Source organism: Podarcis tiliguerta (genome assembly GCF_965153285.1).
Source record: "Podarcis tiliguerta genome assembly, chromosome: 1".
Lineage (NCBI taxonomy): Eukaryota > Metazoa > Chordata > Lepidosauria > Squamata > Lacertidae > Podarcis > Podarcis tiliguerta.
In genome coordinates, this window is record NC_139534.1 from 56,917,653 (window position 1) to 56,924,727 (window position 7,075).

At 46.2% G+C, this 7,075-nt stretch overlaps 1 long non-coding RNA gene across 1 annotated transcript; it reads right to left on the bottom strand.

Moving 5' to 3' along the window:
- Positions 1-1,606: 1,606 nt before the first annotated feature.
- LOC310666569 lies at positions 1,607-6,716 on the bottom strand. Its single transcript, XR_014505966.1, has 2 exons — positions 6,614-6,716; positions 1,607-2,056 (listed from the first exon to the last, which is right to left on the bottom strand). It is a non-coding gene; the product is annotated as an uncharacterized lncRNA (long non-coding RNA).
- Between the last annotated feature and the right edge of the window lie 359 nt (positions 6,717-7,075).

The following is a 7,075-nucleotide window of genomic DNA, read 5'->3' on the forward strand; positions in this document are numbered from 1 at the left end:
CTGTAAGCTGGAAAGGTATATAAACAGGCAAGATGAACTGTTGCCACTGCAATCTCCTCCACTAGGTGTTGTTCTACGATATGGAATTGAGTTCCTCCACCTGATAGCAGACTACTTGGGGACCAGATATAATTCCTCCTCCTTCGTTTTCAGAGGTAAGTGCTGTTGCTTATGTAACCAAAAGAGCACCATCCAGAGGGAGGGGGAACTGAACTGAGTGATCAGAACAAAAGCGCTCCATGTGGCAACTTTTTGTTGTGGGTTCCACTTGTAATTATTGCTATTTTTCCTTCATTTGTTTTCTCAAGTCATATGAGGATGTTGTTAGATATGATGATCAATTGATGAACTTGATTGCAAGCTTTCTTCATCCTGCCAGACAGGATGGGGGATAAATATAATAAATACAGATCAATATATGAAGCTGCTGTGGGTTTTGTGATGTACAAGGCCTTGTAAAGTGTAGGGTGGGTTCCCAGACTGAGTCATGCTGTGTCTACAGCATATATTGAAAGCACACTTGCAAATACATTATTTTCCTTAAAAAGAATTCAGGGCATTGTCGTTTATACTTCACAAGTTTTCAATTCCCAACAGCCCTGAAAAAACTACAGTTCCCAGAATTCTTTGAGGGGGAGAAATGTGCTCTGAATGTGCTTAAAAGTATAATGTGTACTCAGTCTTTGAGCACAAAGAAGGAGAAAACAGGCATTGCTGAAAGTGATGACAAGGATTATGTGAACCGTGTTGTGTACAATTATGTAAGCGGAGACATGGTGAAACAATCATGCGACAGCTGCATCATACATTGAAGTCTTCACCGATCCACTAAACTTACATTCTCAACACCTCAATGTGCTTGTGGGAATTATCACTTCTTATGAGGTGAAAGGAGGACTAGGGCAGATACTGCCTATTCCAGATTTCTGATATGGGTCAAAGAGGACCAGGAAGAGAAGATTTCTTCCAAATACCCATATCAAATATACCTTATTTGAATAAGCAAACTGGTTGTACTCAATGATGATAAATAGACTTGGGGAGTGCTCGGTTTGACAATCCAATCTGCTAGGCAGCAAAGCCTGGGCTGTGTTCACACTTCCTTATACTGTACTGTGTGCTCACTGCCTTTCCAAACCTGGGGTTTTGATCTAAAATGTATACGTATCCTTTATTTTGTTGTTAAAATACTACCATTTGATGCATTGTTTCTTAAACCAGCTTCACACCGACTGGATCTTAAGCCAATCCTAATTTGTCCTCTGCTGTTATTGCCTTACCTTTTTATGGAACCATTTTATGATGAGAGTATGTGAGAGAGGGGCTACTGGTTGAGCCTTGTGCTGTAGCCTAGGAACAATCTAAGTGGCACTGTCTCATTGCCATCTGTGCAGCATTGGCTGTCAAATCTTTATTGCAAGAGGATTTCATGGGCCAGCCAGGCTTCCTTCTGGTTGCCAGTTTTTACACTGGCTCCTCCTGGCCTGAGAACATTAAGCAGATGTCCATCAACTGACACCCACGCCAGGTAAAGCGTCACTGAATATTTTTTGCATCTGAAGCTACGGTTAAAGGCACAGGAAGTAAGGTCAGAAGAAGTGGCAACTTTACTTGGAGGGGATTGTTTATTTCTTAATACATTTCTAAACCATCTTTTGTCCAAGGAACTCAAGGTGGCATACACAGTTCTCTTCCCCTTGGCTTTTTCTCCTCACAACAACCCTGTGAGGTAGGTTAGGCTGGGAGATTGTGACTGGTTCGGGATCACCCAGTCAGTTTTGCAGCTGAGTAGGGATTTGAACTGTGGTCTCACAGGTACTGGTCCATCATTCTAAACATTACCACATTGGCTTTTTTGACGCGTGGCCATTAGTGGATGGGGTGAAAGGGTGCTACTGTTCACCTGACCTTCCAGTAGCTTTTGTCGCTGTTTTGCCACCCTTTATCTGCCTCTTTAATTCCCTTTTCCATTGTGGCTCCTAGTCCAGTATTCATGTTAATTATCACTTTATGATTCTAGTTGGGCTCCTTCTGTTATTTTAATAACATTCGCTGCCTGGGAGGAGGAGAAATAATGAGCTGTTGGGGATGGGAAGAGAGAGAGAGAGAGAGAGAGAGAGAGAGAGAGAGAGAGCACATTGAGTGGAACCCTGCACATCATGCCCTAGAGCACTCCTGCTACTTAGAAATACTCCACTCAAACCTGGCTGAGCAGAGCATCCAAGGAGCAAAGCGGCTCCAGGGCTTTTTTCCACCTGGGCTGTCTGGGAAATGGGGGAGGCAGCGTGATGGTTTCATGACAGGAATGCTGAAACCTCCCCTCCTCTCCATTCCAGTCAGGTTTGGCTTGCCAGGTGTTAGTTCAATTGTTGCTTTGCCTGAACAGCAACACAATGAAACCTGAAGAAACGCGCAGAAAAACCCAATTAAAGCCCTGTCCTTGGGAGTGTGTTTCATTCCCCTCTGACAGGAACAAAAGGGGAATAATTCTCAACACCTCCCAGAACGAGGGAGTTTAGGGAAAATGAAATATCAATCAAGGCAAAATAATAAGGCCTTTAACTAGAATCTCTTTCAGTGCTACTTGTTGCTCCTATTTCTAATTAGTAAAAAGTCTTACCTCAGGAGTGGGGAATCTTAGGCCCTCCAGTGTTGCTGAACTACAACTCTCATCACCCTAGGCCATTGGCAATGCTTGCTGGGGCTGATGGGAGTTGTAGTTCAGTCACATCTGGAGAGCCACAGGTTCCCCACACCTGCCTTACACTTTCTTTCCAAGCAGCACCTTACATTTTTATTTTGCCTCTCTTGTCTAGCTTCCCTCTCTCTGCTTCTTCTGGGCCATTCACTTCTCACTTCCAAGTTGAGACAGAATCCTCATGAGCAGAATGCCGCAGCCTCAGTTACCCACATCTACCCTTCTCAATTTGGCCAGTGCTCAAATTACAGAGGGGGGCAGAGGGGGCTGGGGCCCATTCTCTGTTGTGAAGCCTCATTCACAACCATTTTAAAAGGCTAACGGGGAGGGAGGAGGCATGATCTGGCTAAAACTGGAAGGAATCGAGGGATACAGGGTGTGAATGGTTTTAAGAGCTCCCCTATTCCCCACCCCCCATAATTTGAGTCCTACTTGAGATTGCCTTAGGGGCTACTGTTGTACTGTTCTTTGGAGGTTCTCTAAGGCATACAGTAACCTCTTGTCAATGAGCAGCTGGGAGAATGCTTGAATAACAGCCTTTAAGAGACCCAGCAGTTTATGAAAATGCCAATCAAAATATTTGGGGTGGGAGACCTAGCAACATGGTAGTGGGAATCATATAGGCCATTCCCACTGAACTGAAGGTGCTGGTTTATAGGAAAGACCCTGGTTTCATGTGGCTGAGTCATTTAAAAATTCAGTCTCATGGGAGCTGCTCATGGAGAAGTGGCTCCCACACAGCTTCTAAAGGGCATTTCTGCTGCACAAGCTGGCAGAGGCGGAGCTAGCTGCTCTGGCACCCGGAGCGGCGCACATGCTGTGCACATAGGGGCGGGGCGAGCCGCCCACGGGGGAGGCTCTGTGAGTGTCCCATGGGAGCGGTGCTGCCTGTGGTGAGTGTCCTATGGGGGCGGGGGGGGGGCGATGTCACCCCCCCCCTCAGGGATGACACCCAGGGCGGACCGCATCCCCCGCACCCTCTTCCTCCGCCAGTACAGGCTGGTGCCATACTGAGCAATCTTGGGTTCTCATTTACTAAAGGTCTTGTTTCTGATATGGAGGCCCTTGATCCTTGTACACATACAAGAATTATAGCACATTACGGAACCACTGAAAGGTAGACTACAGGGAAGGAAGAGCAGCTCAGGTGATTCCCTTGACAGGTTTCCAGACTGACAGAATGCAACTAGCCTTGAAATCATAGTAATACTTGATATATTACATGACATTACAGGCAGCTGTGAAGTGGGATTTTCTGTCATTGATTACCTAGTTCCAAAGCACAAGAGGGTTTCTTACTGCTACCGTATTTTTCGCCCTATAGGACGCACTTTTTCCCTTCCAAAAATGAAGGGGAAATGTGTGTGCGTCCTATGGGGCGAATGCAGGCTTTCACTGAAGCTTGGAGAGTGAGAGGGGTCAGTGCGCACCAACCCCTCTCGCTCTCCAGGCTTCAGGAAGCTATCAGCAAGCCTGGGGAGCCCGCGGGAGTTCCCGCAGGGCTCCCCAGGCTGCGGATAGCAGCCTGCTTGCCTGGAGCACGGGGCGCCCTAAAGCAGAGCGTCCCATGCTTCGGGCAGACATCGGGCAGCCCCACAAGCTCAGGGGACAGCTGGGAGGTGCAGCGCCGCCATACCACTGTTCCCCGACCTGGTTTTTGGGGGGAAATAAATTTTTTTCCCTTTATTTCCCCCCAAAAAAACTAGGTGCGTCCTATGTGCCGGTGCGTCCTATGGGACGGAAAATACGGTACTGTCTGGACCAGTCCATACACACAGCAGAATCAGGCTGTAGGTGGATGGGTTGTATGTTTGAATGCTCAAATACCCCATCCAGTGAACACAGGAAAACAGCATGTCAGGGAGAAGGTTAGGCAAAAATCTTATCCCTGATGTGCTATTTTTCTACATGCAAACAAAGGCCTGGAAACGATGCCTTATGAGGAACGGCTAAGGGAGCTGGGCATGTTTAGCCTGGAGAAGAGGAGGTTAAGGGGTGATATGATAGCCATGTTCAAATATATAAAAGGATGTCACATAGAGGAGGGAGAAAAGTTGTTTTCTGCTGCTCCAGAGAAGCGGACACGGAGCAATGGATCCAAACTACAAGAAAGAAGATTCCACCTAAACATTAGGAAGAACTTCCTGACAGTAAGAGCTGTTCGACAGTGGAATTTGCTGCCAAGGAGTGTGGTGGAGTCTCCTTCTTTGGAGGTCTTTAAGCAGAGGCTTGACAACCATATGTCAGGAGTGCTCTGATGGTGTTTCCTGCTTGGCAGGGGGTTGGACTCGATGACCCTTGTGGTCTCTTCCAACTCTATGATTCTATGATTCTATTTTATAAGACAATATAGCTGCCCATCTGCTTGTCCTGAAGAGAGAACACGCATACCTCGCTGTAAATTATAATCTCTATCATTTAAACCCACCCATCCACACCCAAGCTTTACATCTTGATTCTGCTTCTTGTTTAAACAGGTCTATGATGTGCTTAACTGCTATCTTCTATTGACTCGCATTGAAAACATTGAAAACATTAATGGCTGCCACTGCCTTGGCAGCAGGCACATCATTTCTGCTCCTGCATTGCCTCGCTGTTCTTTTCCTATTATCTGACTGGCTGCTAACCTGTCTCTCTTTTCCTTAGTTGCACAGCCCTGTTTGCACACCTTTGCTCTTAGGGCAAAATGCATCATTGTCTCTCTGGGAGCAATTTTAACTAAAAATACTTATTGCTGAGATTTTGGCTTTCCTGAAGCCAGCACCTCCTGCAGCGACATTAGCAACAGAATTAAAAGGAAACTGATGTGTAGAGCCATCATTTCTGTCTAGTTCATACCCCCACATGGAAAGCTGATTCACGCAACCATTTCTGGGGATTCTTGTCAGTTTGCAGGTGGGAGGAGGTTGCTTGTTTTGTCAGTCCAGATATTAACAGCGTGATGGTGCAGCAAGTACTATACTGTATTATCACCACAGTCACAGATCTGTAGTACCACCACAAGCACTCTTAGGTCCAAGTCACTCATGCACATACATTGCTTGATTACACACTTGTTTACTTACATGGTGGTGCACTCCTATGACTTCATTATCAGAGCCGTCTTTCCCATAGGACTTAGTAGTGCGTTGCACCAAGGCGCTGGCCCCTCAGGGGTGCCCGAGCGAGTGGGGGAGCTGTGCGGCTTTGCTGGAGGCCTCCCCTTTCACTGCATGCCAGCCAGCTACGCCCCGCCAACCATAAGGCTAGCGGGCATGCAACTTCCCTCCCAAGCTTCTGCGGGGATCGCTCTCCTCCCGAGGAGGCTTGGGAGGGAAGCTGCGCTCTCCTCCCACGGAGGCTTGGGAGGGGCGCAACTTCACTCCTAAGCCTCTGTGAGGATCACTCTCCCACAGCGGAATGGGGGAGAGTCCCCCCCCCCCCCAGGATAACTGGTGGTGCGCAGCTACGGCCACCACAACACTATCCGTGGTAATTTGGGGGCGCTGGGTGGATATTTGCACCCCAGCGCTGCATCTGCTAAATATGTTCATTATGCCCATCTTCAGTCCAGAATAACCAAAAACAACAACACTTCCCTATACATAGGCCTCCAAGAAATGGGCTTGGTTCTAATAAACATCTCGGTTCTGTTCAACTGCCTAGTTGTGGAATTACTGCAGAAAGACATCCATTTTTCTTACAAGCCCAACAGAGGACTGGAATGAGTCTGTAAAATTACAGAAAAAGAAAGCCAGATTAGATTTATATACTGGTACTCTACTGGAGCATAGTAGATCTGAATATATTCCTCTCAAGGAATACAAATTAACAAAAGGCTGGGGGAAATTTAGAACCAATGAGGAATTTATAAGCAGATGGCATGCAGCACTCAACAAGTGTTCCTTGGATTCAATCATTATTTATTATTGATACCTCTCATAGACTTGGACATGACAGTTGAGAGAAAAATACTGTCAATTGGCAGGAAAATACAAGGGATGCTGGACTTCAACAGGATCATAAATTATCGGACCTGGAAATTAAAGGAATTAAAAGAATTAAAGGAGTTTAGAAGGGAAGCAAATAGCAGAAAAAATTAAAACCCCAATGAGAGACAATATGTATATATATTTAAAACAGTATACACTTGACATAGAGAAATCTGCCAGTAAAAAATATTTCATTTGCTGTCTCAGGCACTCAACATTTGGATTGGACCGTCTGGGATACGTCATAGATAAAAGCAACTTGAGCTGTGTACACACTCATATTTACTCTGCATCTGGTGTGTTTCCACTGCTGGTTTGTGAACATGCCGTTAGCCTGTAGTTTCTTGAAAAATACTGTGTTTTGAGGCACACACACACACACACACACACCCGCATAAAAAACCCA